Raw genomic sequence first — 18037 nt, 5'->3', positions numbered from 1 at the left:
GGGCATTGATTTCGTCCGATTCCGAGAATATTTCCTTACTATGATTTCTGAAACCAAAAACAGCAGAAAACAGGAACTGGCCCTTCGGCATCTCGTCAATAGGTTAGTTCCGGAAAACGCATCAAAACAATATAAAGTGTGAACAAAACATGTAGGTAATGTTATAAAACTAGCATGGAACATAAGAAATTATAGATACGTTTGAGACATATCAAGCATCCCCAAGCTTAGTTCCTACTCGCCCTCGAGTAGGTAAATGATAACAATGATAATTTCTTAAGTGACATGCTACCAACATAATCTTGATCAATACTATTGTAAAGCATATGAAGTGAATGAAGTGATAGTAAAGATAATGACTAAACAACTGAATCATATAGCAAAGACTTTTCATGAATAGTACTTTCAAGACAAGCATCAATAAGTCTTGCATAAGAGTTAACTCATAAAGCAATAGATTCAAAGTAAAAGGCATTGAAGCAACACAAAGGATGATTAAGTTTCAGCAATTGCTTTCAACTTGTAACATGTATATCTCATGGATAGTTGTCAACATAAAGAATTATAACAAGTGCAATAGGTAAACATCTAAGAATCAATGCACAGTTGACACAAGTGTTTGCTTCTAAGATAGAAGGAATAGGTAAACTGACTCAACAGAAAAGTAGAAGATAGGCCCTTCGCAGAGGGAAGCATGGATTACTATTTTTGTGCTAGAGCTTTTATTTTGAAAACATAGAAGCAATTTTGTCAACGGTAGTAATAAATCATATGTGTTATGTATAAGACATCTTATAAGTTGCAAGCCTCATGCATAGAATACTAATAGTGCTCGCACCTTGTTGTAATTAGCTTGGATTAACACGGATTATCATTGCATAACATATGTTTCAACCAAGTGTCACAAAGGGGTACCTCTATGCCGCCTGTACAAGGGTCTAAGGAGAAGGTTCGCATTGGATTTCTCGCTTTTGATCATTCTCAACTTAGACACCCATACCGGGACAACATAGACAACAGATAATGGACTCCTCTTTAATGCATAAGCATTCAACAACAGTTAATATTCTCATAAGAGATTGAGGATTTGTGTCCAAACTGAAACTTCCACCATGATTCATGGCTTTAGTTAGCGGCCCAATGTTCTTCTCTAACAATATGCATACTCAAACCATTTGATCATGAAAATTGCCCTTACTTCAGACAAGACGAACATGCATAGCAACTCACATGATATTCAACAAAGGTGTAAAAGTTGATGGCGTCCCCAGAAACATGGTTACCGCTCAACAAGCAACTTATTAAGAAATAAGATACATAAGTACATATTCTTCACCACAATAGTTTTTAAGGCTATTTGTCCCATGAGCTATATATTGTAAAGGCAAAGAATAGAAGTTTTAAAGGTAGCACTCAAGTAATATACTTTGGAATGGCGGAGAAATACCATGTGGTAGGTAGGTATGGTGGACACAAATGACATAGTATTTGGCTCAAGGATTTGGATGCACGAGAAGAATCCCTCTCAATACAAGGCTAGGCTAGCAAGGTTGTTTGAAGCAAACTCAAGTATAAAACGGTGCAGCAAAACTCACATATGAACATATTGTAAGCATTATAAGACTTTACATCGTCTTCCTTGTTGTTCAAACACCTTTACCAGAAAATATCTAGACTCTAGAGAAACTAATCATGCAAACCAAATTTTAACAAGCTCTATGTAGTTCTTCATTAATAGGTGCAAAGTACATGATGCAAGAGCTTAAACATGATCTATATGAGCACAACAATTGCCAAGTATCAAGTTATTCAAGACATCATACCAATTACTACATGTAGCATTTCCCGTTTCCAACCATATAACAATAAACAAAGCAGTTTCAACCTTCGCCATGAAAATTAAAAGCTAAGAACACATGTGTTCATATGAACCAGCGGAGCGTGTCTCTCTCCCACACAAGCATTTATTCAAACAAAAACAGAAACAAAAACAAACAGACGCTCCAAGTAAAGTACATAAGATGTGACCGAATAAAAATATAGTTTCAAGAGAAGAAACCTGATAAGTTGTCGATGAAGAAGGGGATGCCTTGGGCATCCCCAAGCTTAGACACTTGAGTCTTCTTGAAATATGCAGGGGTGAACCACGGGGGCATCCCCAAGCTTAGACTCTTCACTCTTCTTGATCATAGTATATCATCCTCCCCTCTTGACCCTTGAAAACTTCCTCCACACCAAACTCGAAACAAACTCATTAGAGGGTTAGTGCATAATCAAAAATTCACATGTTCAGAGGTGACACAATCATTCTTAACACTTCTGGACATTGCACAAAGCTACTGGAAGTCAATGGAACAAAGAAATCCATCAAACATAGCAAAACAGGCAATGCGAAATAAAAGGCAGAATCTGTCAAAACAGAACAGTCCGTAAAGACGAATTTTAAAGTGGCACCAGACTTGCTCAGATGAAAGTGGCCAAATTTAATGAAAGTTGCGTACATATCTGAGGATCACACACGTAAATTGGCAGATTTTTCTGAGTTACCTACAGAGAACCCTGCCCAAATTCGTGACAGACAGAAATCTGTTTCTGCGCAGTAATCCAAATCTAGTATCAACATTACTATCAAAGACTTTACTTGGCACAACAATGCAATAAAATAAAGATAAGGAGAGGTTGCTAAAGTAGTAACAACTTCCAAGACACAACAAAACAGTAGCAAAATAAAGACATGGGTTATCTCCCAAGAAGTGCTTTCTTTATAGCCATTAAGATGGGCTCAGCAGTTTTAATGATGCACTCCCAAGAAATAAGAGTTGAAGCAAAAGAGAGCATCAAGAAGCAAATTCAAAACACTTTTAAGTCTAACATGCTTCCTATGCATAGGAATCTTGTAAATAAACAAGTTCATGAAGAGCAAAGTAACAAGCATAGGAAGATAAAACCAGTGTAACTTCAAAAATTTCAGCATATAGAGAGGTGTTTTAGTAACATGAAAATTTCTACAACCATATTTTCCTCTCTCATAATAACTTTCAGAGGCATCATGAACAAACTCAACAATATAAGTATCACATAAAGCATTCTTATTCACATGCATAAAAGTATCATTACTCTCCACATAAGCATAATCAATTTTATTAGTTGTAGTGGGAGCAAATTCAACAAAGTAGCTATCATTATTATTCTCATCATCAAATATAGGAGGCATATTGTAATCATAATTAAACTTATCCTCCATAGTAGGCGGCACCAAAAGACCACTATCATTATAATCATCATATATGGGAGGCATATCATAATCAACATAAACTTTCTCCTCAATACCCGGAGGGCTAAAGAGATCATTTTCATCAAAACTGACCTCCCCAAGCTTAGAATTTTCTATATCATTATCAACAATGGTGTTCAAAGAGTTCATACTAATATTACTACTAGCATGCAAATAAGGTTCCATAGGTTTTTTAATTTTCGCATTAAACCATTCATGTCTTGACTCAGGAAATAGTTTAAAAAGCTCACAGATGTTTTCCATTATGCCTTACTAGTGTTTAACAAGAAACAAAAAGATGCAATTGCAGGATCTAAAGGAAATAGCTTCGAGCACACACATAACGGCAACAGAAAAGTACTTAGTTACCTGGGACCGGAGTATGAGTGCCTTTTACCTTTCCTCCCCGGCAACGGCGCTTAAAAGTGCTTGATGTCTACGGGTGCTTCTATTCTTGTAGACAGTGTTGGGCCTCCAAGAGCAGAGGTTTGTAGAACAGCAGCAAGTTTCCCTTAAGTGGATCACCCAAGGTTTATCGAACTCAGGGAGGAAGAGGTCAAAGATATCCCTCTCAAGCAACCCTGCGATCACAATACAAGAAGTCTCTTGTGTCCCCAACACACCAAATACACTTGTCAGATGTATAGGTGCACTAGTTCGGCGAAGAGATAGTGAAATACAAGTAGTATGAATGAATATGAGAAGTAGTAACGGCGCCAGAAAAGTGCTTGCTGGCGTGCAGTTGATGGTAGTAATATTGCAGGAAGTAAACAAGCAGTAAAACAGTAAACAAGCGATGATTGCAGTATTTGGAAACAAGGCCTAGGGATCATACTTTCACTAGTGGACACTCTCAACATTGATCACATAACAAAATAAATAGATAAAGGCTATACTCTACACTCTCTTGTTGGATGATGAACACCACTAATTGTGTAGGATTACACGAACCCTCAATGCCGGAGTTAACAAGCTCCACAATATTCGATATTCATGTTTAAATAACCTTAGAGTGCACGATAGATCAACACAACTAAACCAAGTACTAACATAGCATGCACACTGTCACCATCACACTATGAAGGAGGCATAGATCACATCAATACTATCATAGCAATAGTTAACTTCATAATCTACAAGAGATCACAATCATAACCTACGCCAAGTACTACACGATGCACACACTGTCACCATTACACCGTGCAGGAGGAATAGACTACTTTAATAACATCACAAGAGTAGCACATAGATGAATAGTGATACAAAACACATTGCAATCATAAAGGGATATAAATAAGCACTTCACTATGCTATTCATAACAGTGAATAAGTATTCTGTGAAATATAGCCTAAGAGACCCACACGGTGCACACACTGTCACCTTTACACACGTGGGACAAGGAGTCTCCGGAGATCACATAAGTAAAATCCACTTGACTAGCATAATGACATCTAGATTACAAGCATCATCATATGAATATCAATCATGTAAGGCAGCTCATGAGATTATTGTATTGAAGTACATAGGAGAGAGATTAACCACATAGCTACCGGTACAGCCCTTAGCCTCGATGGAGAACTACTCCCTCCTCATGGGAGACAGCAGCGTTGATGAAGATGGCGGTGGTGTCGATGGAGGAGCCTTCCGGGGGCACTTCCCCGTCCCGGCGGCATGCCGGAACAGAGACTCCTGTCCCCCAGATCTTGGCTTCGCGATGGCGGCGGCTCTGGAAGGTTTCTCGTACCGTGGCTTTTTCGTGTCGAAGATTTAGGTCAGGGAGCTTCTTATAGGCAAAGAGGCGGAGTCGGAAGGCTGACGGGGCCACCACACAATAGGGCGGCGCGGCCAGGGCCTGGGCCGCGCTGGCCTGGCGTGTGCCCCCCAGGGCTCCCCTCTGGCGGCTCTCGGGTGTTCTGGAAGCTTCGTGGAAAAATAGGATGCTGGGCATTGATTTCGTCCGATTCTGAGAATATTTCCTTACTAGGATTTCTGAAACCAAAAACATCAGAAAACAGGAACTGGCCCTTCGGCATCTCGTCAATAGGTTAGTTCCGGAAAACGCATCAAAACGATATAAAGTGTGAACAAAACATGTAGGTAATGTTATAAAACTAGCATGGAACATAAGAAATTATAGATACGTTTGAGACGTATCACATACATACATACTTGCTAAGAGCAAAAGCTTGCCAGAGTTTTACCACCCATACAATTAATTAGCAGTTCAGATAAGATAACCTTATATAAGTATAACTACAAATGCATTTGCTAAGGGCTAATGGGACAACAGAACTAGACAACCGCAAACTTTATGACCAACATGTCACAGCGGCATCGATAGATCTTGACCTTCAACTTTGATCCAATGCGAAGTTTGGCACCGTCAATGAACTTTTTCCACCTGGAAGTAACAGCCAAGCGGCCATCTGTGGGACTGACGGAGTACCGTCCCTCCACGGTGAGACCTTCACTCTCCATGACGAGGGATATCTTGCCCCTTCGACCAGCATTGAGATCCTTGGAGATACTTTTAGGCAATTTCTGATTCAAAGCAAGAGATACCACCAAAAATTAGTCAATGGCACCAATGCACTGAAGACTGAACCATGTGAGACTTTGAGCAGAGAAGACATCAAGATAAGAGCAGTTATGCTGTCATATACTCACGAACATAGCCTTCAGATGCGTCCTGGTCACCACACCGGTGGCCACAACAATGAGCTAAGACCTCGGTGATCTGGCTGGGGCAGGTGCAGGAGCCTGGGCTGGTACACGAGCTGGTGCTGATGCAGGAGACTGTTGGGCAGGTGCAGTAAACGGTGCCTCTAGAGGAACCGGTGCTGATGCAGGAGACTGTTGGGCAGGTGCAGTAAACGGTGCAGCTAGAGGAACCAGTGCTGATGCAGGAGCCTGCTGGGCAGGTGTAGTATATGGGGCCTCTACAGGAACCAATGCTGATGTAGGGGCCTGCTAGGTAGATGCAGTAAACGGAGCTGGTACAGGAACCGGTGCTGATGCAGGAGAGTGGGAAGCCGGTGCTGGTGCTGGTGTGGGTGCCCTTTGTGACATCCGCTCCCGTTCCATCAGGGGATCTGCAGCTTTGATCATGTTAAACCCAGCAAGCTAGAACAGAGGGAATGGTTTAGAACAACTACTCAGAATGCAGTAATCAAAGGATATGAGTACAAAAAAGTTACATATTATATATTTGGAAGTGTCTCCAACTCTGTAAGCAGTTACGTATATCTGTCCGTTTGAGTTTCTGATCCTCAGCTCGTCGCCCTTCTTCAGACCGTAGTCAAAAGCAAACTTTCTCGAATCATGTCCATACAAATATGTGATGGCCTGCGTCTTGTAGACATACACCTCATAGACCGTGTAGGTGTTCATCAATTTGCCATTGCCATGCATAGTGAAAGACCCTTCATGCGGACACATCTGGTTAATCATTGGACGAAGTTCACAAGGTACGATCTGCAGTGAAAATTGATACTAATGTAAGAAGCAGGAAGACTAAAAACAAGACTTTACTATATGCCAATTCATGCTAAACCACTGAGAATACATACCTGTAACTCTGTGAAGGAGTTATTAGAAAGGTAGATAGAGCCATAGGAGGTGTTATATGCGGGGTATGTACATGGGCCCGCCATATTCCCGCAAGCTCGGCATCGGGATGGTGAAGGAAACATGGGAGGTACTACTGGTGCGTAGCGCTGAATGTAAGTGGAAGAATTAGGTTGTGTAAAGTGCATAGTTCAGAGCAATGCAAATGTTGACAAGCGAGTGCATAACACTATGTTACAAACTGAACAGTCAAAATTTAGTGTATGATGAATATAAGCATGCTAATTTGGCGTTTCCGAATTCCAAAAAGCATTAGACAAAGCCGGTGATAATATCAGACATAAATCATGGCATGTATATGTGGCTTAAGAAAATATACCCGAACCCTTGGATGGTTACGGCCCGGATGGTCCTTGGACTTGAGCTTATATAAGCATCCAGAAGGTGGGGCTGACAGTAACTTGGTGGCAGCCTCTGCAGATGCCTCATCAGCAGCAGTTGCAATCCTTTTGAACAATGAAGGCTTAGCAGTTTCAGTCTGCATATGAAAATTGAAGAGCAACAGACATCAGTAGTGATATATAAAATGAATCTATGAGACACTGATGCATATAGTGCTGGATGTAAGTGGAAGAATAGGGTTGTGTGTGTTTCTGAACTATTGGTAAGCATTAGACAAAGCCGACAATAAATAGACAAATCAAATCATGTATGAGGATTAAGAAAATATACCTGCTTACTGAAAAGGATACCACCCAGCTGGCCCGTGGCCTTGTGCTTGAGGAGGTTTTCAGAAGATGGTGTCGGCACCATCGTCTTCACAGCAGCCTCATCAGGATCATTTTTTATCCATTTGAGTAGAGGCACAGAAGCTTCATCCTGCATATGAATAGCAACAACACTCATCATTGATATTTAATAAATCTAGGAGATAGACTGATGCAAATTGTGCGGGATGTAAGTGGAAGAATAGGGTTGTGCATAGACAACAGTTGACAACAATGCAAATGATTACAAAAGAAGCCAACGGAACTCAACAGTTTATATACTGGATGAGACAGATTGAAAAGTGAAAAATTAGTGTATGATGATTGTAAGCAAACGCAGTGTTTCTGAACTTTTGGTAAGCATTAGGCAGAGCCAACAGTAATTAAATAGATAATAATAAAATCATGTATGTGGATTAAGAAAATATACCAGATTCATTAAAAGGTCACCACCCAGCTGGCCCATGGTGACATAGGCATCCCCAATGGGCCTGCCGAAGATAGTACCCGGGGTTTACTGAAGGCCCATGACTCGAAGAATAAGAAGAATCGGAAGCCCAAGTTGTTATTAAGGAAAGCTAGAGTTGTATTAGGAGATGATGTTTGTAATCTTGCGGGATGAGTTAGAAACCTTCCCGGACTCTGTAACTTGTACAATATGAATCCCTCGGCTCCACCTCCTATATAAGGGGGAGTCGAGGGACAAAGAAAGCATCGAATCTACTGTCAACACAACCCTATTTTTATATTCGTCGAGTACTTTTCGGCTGAAACCTTCGAGATCTACTTGCCCTCTACATCTAACTAAATCCTAGTCTACAATCCGTAGGCATTGACAAGTTAATACCTTGTCAATTGGCGCCGTCTGTGGGATCTAGAGGCGACAAGGAGCTGATCTCGATGGCACGTTCAAGATCGTCGACTTCATCTGTAGCAAGCAACATCATGGACATAGGTAAACAGGTCAAAACTGATCTCGTTGATTTTATACCTCACCCGCCCTCCCGTTTGGATGCATATGCGTATCTGGAGGAGCCCATGAAGATGACGTTTGGAAAGTTCCACTTCCGCGTCGAGAAAGAAGGAGCGTATCGTCTCGAAATTCCAATCTCGTCGGGATTATCGGCGATTGATCCTAACTTCTCAAGCTCAGCGTCATCCATCGAGTCAAGCGACGAGGAGGTTTCGTCGCCACGCTTCATCGGCAGCAAGGCAAGCGAAAAACTCGCCAAAATCTTCAGCGACATGTCCTTCGAGTCATCTGCGGACTCCTATATAAGCGATGATTCGAGCGACACCGACAGCTTCGACTTCATCGACAAATCCATCTCTATTGGAAAGGTCTTCACCAATCTCCATGATGGTGTCACCAAACCAAGCAAAGTGAAAACTCCAAAATATCACCAAGTTTATGCCATTGGAGAAGCAAGTCGCGATCAAGAGGAAATATCACCAAGTTTATGCCATTTGGGAAATCCCTATGTCGATCCCTCAGATCTAAGGAGAGGTTTGGGCACTAAATATGTCGGGCCCACACCACGCGTCAGAGTTCAACTTCCACAAGCAGCATGGGATAGAGCTGCGAAAGCTTTGGATGGCTCTGAACCAATGGAGACAACCGCCACGGTAGAAGAACTGCAAGCATATCAATATAGGCTCGCCAGAGAAAGAAGGGAATTGGAAAAACAGACAGCTGCTCTTAATAGAAGAAAGGAAGCAGCTTCCGCATCAAGCAGACGAAGAGCGGAGTTAAGTCGACAGTCAGGAACTTCGGGAGATAGTCACAGAGAAGCTCGGAGGAGAGCAAGATCTCGGCTACAAAATATACCGGAGGCTGAAAGAGAAACTTTAATCCAAAACCTCGACATGTCCTTTATGTCAATCGACACGAGGGGGAACATTATCCCAAAAACACCAGAAGCAGGGTACATGGCGACACAAGCTTACATCTTGGCGTCCAGACCACCTCCCGGAGATCCAAGAGAAGCGTTGTATAACATGGCCATGGCAGGATGTGGCGCCATGGGAGCAACGTTCGCAGCTACACCTCCCGAAGGAACTGCAAGGCAAAATAGTCCGAGACCTACCGCAGCAGTGCAAGATCCACCGAGAGCAAGTGGAACCAGAGATACAACGACTCAGGCCAGAGTGGATAGAGTGCGACAAGAGAGAAGGGAACGTCGGCATTCACCAGAACTTGCTGAAGAAGATATGTGTGGACTCCCGTGTTTCACACGACGGGTCCGAAAAACTCGAGTCCCATCAGGATTCAAGCTACCCGATAGTTTCAAGAAATTCGATGGCCTGCAAGATCCCGAAGATTGGCTAGTCGATTACCTCGAGACAGTAAAATTGATAGGCGGAACAAGAGCAACAGCCATGCAGAGCATTCAAATACATCTAAGCGGAGCCGCCAGATCGTGGATAAAGAAGCTTCCCCCAGGTTCCATCGACAGCTGGGAAAGTTTTGAGGACGTGTTTATCAAGAATTTCCGATCAACCTGCAAGAAACCTGCGACACTAGAGGAGCTGAGGTCATGTCGACAAAAGCATGATGAATCAATGAGAAAATACATCCAAAGGTGGAACATCATCAAAAACTCGGCAGAAAATATATCTGACGAGAGAGCGATAGATGCGTTTGTAGCAAGAGTTCGACGAGGAGATTTCGTAGAGGACTTGGGAAGGACAAACCCAAGGACAGTATCAGCATTAATGGAAATAGCAAACAGATGGGCACATGGTGAAGATGCGGTACATAACAAACGACATAGGTCCCCAGAGGAGGACCGCAGTCGAAATTTTCAAAATAGACGCCGATTTCCTCGACAATTCTCAAGTTACGATGCACCTGGCCAAATATCGGCTGGCTTTCGGGGAAACAATGGAGGAAACAATAGAGATAACTACCAGAGAAGTAATGCACAGCAAGGCGACAATAGAGATAACATGCAAAATAGCAGGTCAAGGTTTCAGAGATCTTTCGTAACTCCCAAAGATATGATGAACGGGCCGTGCCAGATGCATTTTTATCTCGACAGCAATGGGAAAAGGCAATTAGGACATCTGCAGAAAGACTGCCGCAATTTCCAAGCAATGCTGCGGGTCGCAGGGATAGCTAATGTTCACGCAGCAAATAGAAACCCCCAAGGGCCCAGGAGTGAGATCCACTTGCCACCTCCTCCCGCGGTCACGGACGAAAATCGACATCAGCTCAGAATAGCGGCAGCACCACAACCACCTCCATATGTTGATCCGAACAATAATGGTGCGGTCTCGATGATTCAAAAAGCTAGGCCATCTAATAGGGCTCAGAAAGTAATCTTGCGGCAAGTGTTTATGGCAGAAAAGATGCCTCCACCAACGGTTGAATACCTAAATTGGTCAGGGCAAGACATTGGCTTCACAATAGCGGATCACCCGCAGCAAGTTCCTCGACCAGGGCAATCAGCACTTATCTTACCAGCAGTAATCGCAGGATTCGACGTATCTCGAGTGTTTATAGATGGCGGCAGCAGTTTAAACCTTATGTACGCAGATACGCTAAGGAAGATGAACATCTCCCTAGCAAATTTGAAACCAACCGACACACGTTTCCACGACATCACACCAGAGAAGCCAAGTTACCCACTGGGGAGGATCAATCTCGACGTTCAGTTTGGGACCCGAGAAAATTACAGGATAGAAAGGTTGGAATTCGAAGTTGTGGATTTCCCGTCACAGTACCATGTTTTGTTGGGACGACCAGCGTATGCCAGGTTTATGGCGGTGCCACACTACACATACCTGCTTTGGAGGTTGCATGGGCCCAAGGGACCAATCACAGTCAAAGGAAGCTTCGCGCTAGCTGATAAATGCGACAAGGATTTTCATCGACTATCAGAAACCTTCGGGATGCAAGCGGAGTATGCAGCGTCAAGGCTCATGACTAATTATGATGTGCTGCCAGACGTAGGGAGGCCCAACAAGGAATCAACTTTCAACACCGCCAAAGATTCTAAGGAAGTGCAGATCCACCCAACCGATCCGAAGAAAACGACGTCCATCGCGACAAACATGGACCTCGTATAGGAAAGCGCGCTCGTCGAGTTCCTCCGTGAGCACTGGAAAATCTTCGCATGGTGTCCAGCTGACATGCCAGGAGTACCCAGGGAACTTGCCGAGCACCACCTAAACTTGGATCCAATAGCGAGACCAATCAAACAACCCTTGCGACGTTTTTCGGAACCAAACCGCAAAGCCATGCTGTCAGAAATTGATCGACTCAGAGAAGCTGGTTTCATTAAAGAAATATCTACAGAGGCCACCTGGGTAGCTAACCCAGTGATGGTGCCGAAGAAAAACACGAAAGTCCTTCGCATGTGTGTCGACTTTACGTGCCTCAATAAACATTGTCCAAATGATCACTTTTCCCTCCAAAGGATCAATCAAATTATCGACTCCACGGCAGGATGTGAACGTCTTTCCTTCTTGGACGCATATTCTGGTTATAACCAGATCAGATTAAAAGAAGATGACGAAGCCAAGACAACGTTTATTATACCGTATGGCGTATTCTGTTACAAGACAATGCCTTTCGGGTTGAAAAACGTGGGAGCAACATATCAACGGATGATGCAGAAGTGCTTAGCAACACAGATTGGGAAAAATGTACAAGTATATATCGACGACGTCGTCATCACATCAAAAAATGGGGCAACATTAATCGAGGACTTGAAGGAAACTTTCGACAACCTCGACAAATTTTGTCTCAAGTTAAATCCAACGAAGTGTTCTTTCGGCGTCCCTGCAGGAGAACTTCTTGGTTTCCTAGTTTCAGCGAGAGGGATTGAAGCAAATCCTGAAAAAATCCAAGCTATCGTAACAATGAGGAAGCCAACAAAGTTGAAGGAAATACAGCAGTTAATTGGGCGAGTTGCAGCTTTAAGCAGATTCGTCGCCAGGCTGGGAGAAAAGGCGCTACCGTTCTACGCCTTAATCAAACAAGGAGAGAAGTTCCAGTGGAACGAAGAGGCAGATAGGGCCTTCGAGGAGCTCAAACGGAAAATTTCGACACCACCAATCTTAGTGGCGCAAAAAGAGAAGGAACCACTCCTGTTATATATTGCGGCTACACCTCAGGTGGTCAGCACGGCGCTAGTTGTCGAAAGAGAAGAAGAAGGAAAACTCCATGGAGTGCAGAGGCCAGTATATTTCATTAGTGAAGTATTATCACCTTAAAAACAGAGGTACCCGCAGTACCAAAAGCTAGCATACGGAGTATTCACAACCGCAAGAAAATTGCGGCACTATTTTTTGGCGCATCCGATAATAGTGGTCAATGAGGCGCCTTTATCCAATATACTCAACAATCCAGAAGCTACAGGCCGTGTCTCCCTTTGGGGAATAGAACTTTCTCCTCGGGACATCACGTATGAAAAAAGAAAGGCAATAAAGTCGCAAATTTTACCAGACTTCATTGCAGAGTGGATGGAGTTGCAAAACACGGGACCTCCGGATTTATCGAGAACCTGGACTATGAACTTCGACGGGTCCAAAAGGTTAGAAGGAGCTGGAGCAGGGGTGATACTCATATCACCTGAAGGCGACAAATTGAAATATGTCTTGCGGATGACGTTCCCAAACGCATCTAATAATGAAGCAGAATATGAAGCCCTTATACATGGTATGAAGATGGCGAAAGCCTGCGGCGCAACTCGATTAAAAATATTTGGCGACTCACAATTGGTGGCTCAGCAAGTCATGAACCAATGCGATGCAGTCAATGATAGCATGATGGCGTACAAAGAGATGTATAATGAGCTGGAGAAGCTGTTTGATGGATGCGAAGTAAACCACATCAGTAGGTTGAGCAATGATGAAGCCGACATTCTTGCAAACATCGGGTCACAGTGCCTCGCAATCCCGCCAGGTGTATTCTGGGAGGAGATAACAGAGAGATCCACAAAGCCGAAGAAATCAGCAAAGAAGAACGAGAAACCCTCGGGGGCTGCGAAAGAAGCATTGGAAGAAGAAGAAGAGGAACAGGATCTAGTACTGATGGTGCAAATCCCATGGATGCAGGCGTACATATCATATATCTTAAGAAAAACAATACCCGACGATCCAGTTGAAGCAAGACGAGTTATCAGACGATCCAAAGCTTTCACGGTGATCAAAGGGGAGTTGTACAAACGAAGTATTTTGGGTGTGTTACAAAGGTGCGTCACACCCGAAGAAGGAAGGATAATCCTGAAAGACGTGCACGAAGGAGTATGTGGTCATCATGCGAGCAGCCGAGCTATTGCAGCTAAAGTTTTTCGGGCTGGCTTTTACTGGTTGACGGCAATCGAGGACACGAAGGAGATAGTGCGAACTTGTGACGCGTGCCAAAGATTTGCCGCAAAACCCCACTCTCCAGCAGCAGAACTCATGCCAATACCCTTATCTTGGCCTTTTGCTCAGTGGGGCCTTGATATGGTGGGAAAGTTACACAAGGCCTCGCCAGGAGGATACGAGTACATGTTGGTTGCTATCGACAAATTCACCAAGTGGATAGAAGCAAAGCCGATAAACTCACCAGATGCAGCATCAGCAATAAAATTCGTGAAGGGAATCGTTTTTCGGTTTGACGTACCCCACAACATCGTCACGGACAATGGCAGTAATTTCACATCCAAGGAATTCAAGGCGTACTGTGCAGAGGTAGGCATCAAATTGCACTTCGCGTCAGTTGCACATCCTCAAACCAATGGTCAAGTCGAAAAAGCCAATGGTATCATCTGCAATGGCATCAAGAAGCGTTTATTAGGGCCACTGGAAAAAGCTCGACATACTTGGCCAGAGGAGCTACCAAGTGTGCTATGGAGCATCCGAACAACACCAAATACAGCGACACAAGAAACTCCGTTTTTTCTGGTCCATGGAGCAGAGGCAGTATTGCCGATAGAAATAGAGCACGACTCTCCTAGAGTTACAGAGTACAATGAAGAAGTTTCCAGGAGAGCATTGGAAGATGACGTCGACGCACTTGATGAAGCTCGAGACGAAGTACTATCAAGGGTAACTAAATATCAGCAGGACCTGAAAAACTACCACAATCGACGTTTGAGACCAAGATCCTTTCAGGTTGGAGACCTAGTTTTGCGACTCAATCAAGAGCGCACTGAAAAACTCGAGTCTCCATGGCTTGGCCCTTACGTCGTCACAGAAGTCATCGAAGGAGGAGCGTACAGGATCAAGGATAAGAAGACAGGGAATCTCGAGAAGAACCCCTGGAACGTGGCACAGCTAAGGCGTTTTTATGCTTAGTGTCGAAATATAGTCCTCCTTGTAAAAATACAATGTACTGAAACACCCGCGAGTTTTCAGACGCACTCTTTTCCTTTTTCGGGGCACCGAGTGGGGCCGGGAAAGGTTTTTAATGAGGCGGGCTCGCGGTGCTGCAATATAATAAAGATAGTGGAGACATATATTTTTTTCCTTCGACATGCTCAAGGATTTACGCCTTGAAGTTACAATATATATACAATATAGATGAGTTTAGCTGACAAAGCTATTTCGCCTTGGCACCAAATACCTCGCCAGATAAAGCAAAGATACAAAATAGCAGTTAAAATAGAGCAAAACACTCGGGGTCCAGTAGTAGCAAATATAGCTCGGTTGCCTTGGTTTAAAAATCTCGCATCCACGGTAAAAAATACACCTCTGAAGTACTCGGGGGCTAGATGAAGGAAAATAAATATATTCTTTGGCTTTACAATATAGAATATGTTCACAACGCACAAGATGCAATTCCTGAAAAAATTCGACAAGTTACAAGGAAAAATATCAATCCCTACCCAATATACTATCTATGGACAGCCCTTTGTTATTTGCAGCAGTCGTCGTATGTTCGGCATAACTTCCTTTGACAAAAAATTCAGAGTCCATCCGAAGAAGTTCGTCCATCATTTCCTCGGCTACAGGAGTTACAATATCGTTGATCTTGTCGATGTTCCTTTTTCTCTTCGACTGCTTAGCCAGGCACTTGGAGACAATCGTCGTCAGGTCTAATTTTCGGTAGCAGATTTGTATCATAATCATGGCGAATCTTGCTCCAGCAGACAGTTGAGCTCGCACAAAGTTATGAATACGAGGAGCATCCCGAAATTTTTCTATGAGACCAAGAAGAGTATCGGGTGCCTCGTTCCGAGGAAACATTGTCTTGTACACCAGGGACAAGCTCCTAGTGCAGAAATCAAGGAATTCGCGAACTTGACAGGCGCGGTCCTGAAACCTAACAATCTGTCGGGTACGTTCTGGAGTGGCCCAGAAAAGAGACCCATGGTCAAGAGAAAGATTAACGAGGAGATTGGTCCTTGTGTTCACCCTCTCGTCTTCAGCAGCAGTATCAAGGAAAGAACCTATTTGGCGATGGCATAGGAATTTCAGAGAAAAGAACAAACAAGAAGACAGGGGAAGTGTTGATTTGGGAAAGCATACCTGACATATCTGTACTGGCTTCATTCATCAAATCTAGCATTAAATTTTCTCGAGCGGCTGCCTTTTCAGCCTCAGAAACGGCGGCTTCCTTAGCAGCTATGGCTTCTCGAGCTTGCTGGAGTGAAAATTCCTCCTTTTCGGATGCCTTGCGAGCTTGCTCCATCATCACAAGTGTTTGCTTCTTCGTATATTGAAGTTGTCGACAAAGTTCTTCTAATTCTTGAGCTAAATTTTTACTCGAGGAATCTTCACCAAGTTCAGTATCAACACGCACTTTCTTCGAGTGAGAAGAGGCAGGGAAAACATCGGAAGGACGAGGAGTTGCAGAATAGTTGTCAAAAATCAACTGAAAATAAAGATTTTTCGACGTCAATCATCCAGCAAGCATAGATTTCCATTAAATCTCAAAGTATGTACATTGCTATTACAAAAGAAAGGTCACTACTGGAGTACTAAAGCAGTTGTCGCCGAAACTACTAAGGCGACAACATCAAAAGATAGAACTAAAAAACAAGAGGACAGGATGGTCTACTTGACCTCCGGCTTGGATGCACTTGGAGCAGGTGTTGGTTTTGCACCAAGGAAGGAAAGGATTGGTTTGGCGGAAGGCTTGGCAGCTCTAATTAGAGATTGCCATTTCTTTGTCTCCATCTCCCCTATGTCGCCAACCTTGGCCCAGTCAACGTTTTGCTGACTATTAGCGATCAGCGCGATGGTGCCCTCAACGCCAATCTTCAGACCTTCTTGGCGAAGTTTTAGCCCAAGATCTTCCGGCTCATTGAAGGCTTTGGCGAGATCAACAAAAGTAACGGGGACCTCTTTCTTCGGGAAGAAGTAGGGGAAAAGCTTCGACAGACCCGCCTCAGCGTTTTCAATGCCGTCGCGTGCTTCATCCCCATGAATCTCAAGAAGGGTCAGCGCATCAAGAAGCTCATCGCCCTCAGGACCCTCAACTTCGTATTCCTGATGAGTTCTCCTAAAAACAAGCAAAGAGTAGCTTATAAATAAAGAACGCGGGAAAAACGTGAAGTAACCCGAGGAAATACACAAGGATTCTGGCACTTACTAACAAAACGTCGACTCTGTGACTCGAAGCGAGAGAGGATCTCTGCTTCTCGAGATGATTGCTGTGATATATTCTCGCTCAAGGAAGTTTCTGCGTCATGAAGCCTCTTTCGAAGATCTTCAATGGTGGCAGCCTCCTTTTCGGCTTTCTTGCGGGCTCTTTCGCTCTGCTCTAACTTAGCAGCAAGAGCGTTAGCACGCTTATTGGCTTCCGCAAGTTGTCCTGACAAAATACGCGACAATTAAATGTTATGACAAAAATAGTGGAGTGAATGCAATAAAGGAGACGGATGAAGATAGTACCTTCCAGTTTTGTGCTATGATCACGATACCCGATGAATTGGGTACCAAGATGGATAAATTGCTTCATTAAAGGCTGAAAGGAGGACCAAAAGAAAAATAAGTCAATATAGCTAGTCTGGAGTCGACAGCATATCGTAAGAAACAAAGCAGAGATAAAAACAATGAAAGGCTCGACACGTGAGCAAAAAAGAGAAGATTGAAACACTTACATCATCTAATGAAGGTGTCGAAGAGTCACCAGGGAACATGATGGTTTCCTTGGATGGCTCGACCCTTGCCTTCTTTGGCGAAGAGGCACGGGGGCTCGCAGGTGGATTCAAATGCTCGACGTTTTGTTGAGGAGGCGAAGTTTCCTCCCCATCACGTTGAGTTTCGGACACAACTAAAGTACGCGACGTACTCGTTCGAGCAGCCGCGTCAGTAGGTTGTTCCTCTTCCTCGTCATCACTACAATAAAAAATGGCGGCAGTATAAGAAGCAAGATAGACAAGAAACATCAAAACAAAAAAGTAAAGAGTAAGAAGTAACTTACGAGCTGACAAGGGCATCAGTATATGGATTGAAAGCTGCCTTCCTATCTGAAGGCTCAGCTTCTTC

The sequence above is a fragment of the Lolium perenne genome, chromosome 3 (assembly GCF_019359855.2).
Source record: "Lolium perenne isolate Kyuss_39 chromosome 3, Kyuss_2.0, whole genome shotgun sequence".
Taxonomy (NCBI): Eukaryota; Viridiplantae; Streptophyta; class Magnoliopsida; order Poales; family Poaceae; genus Lolium; species Lolium perenne.
The sequence above is the reverse complement of the archived record's forward strand: the minus strand, read 5'-3'. Positions refer to the sequence as shown.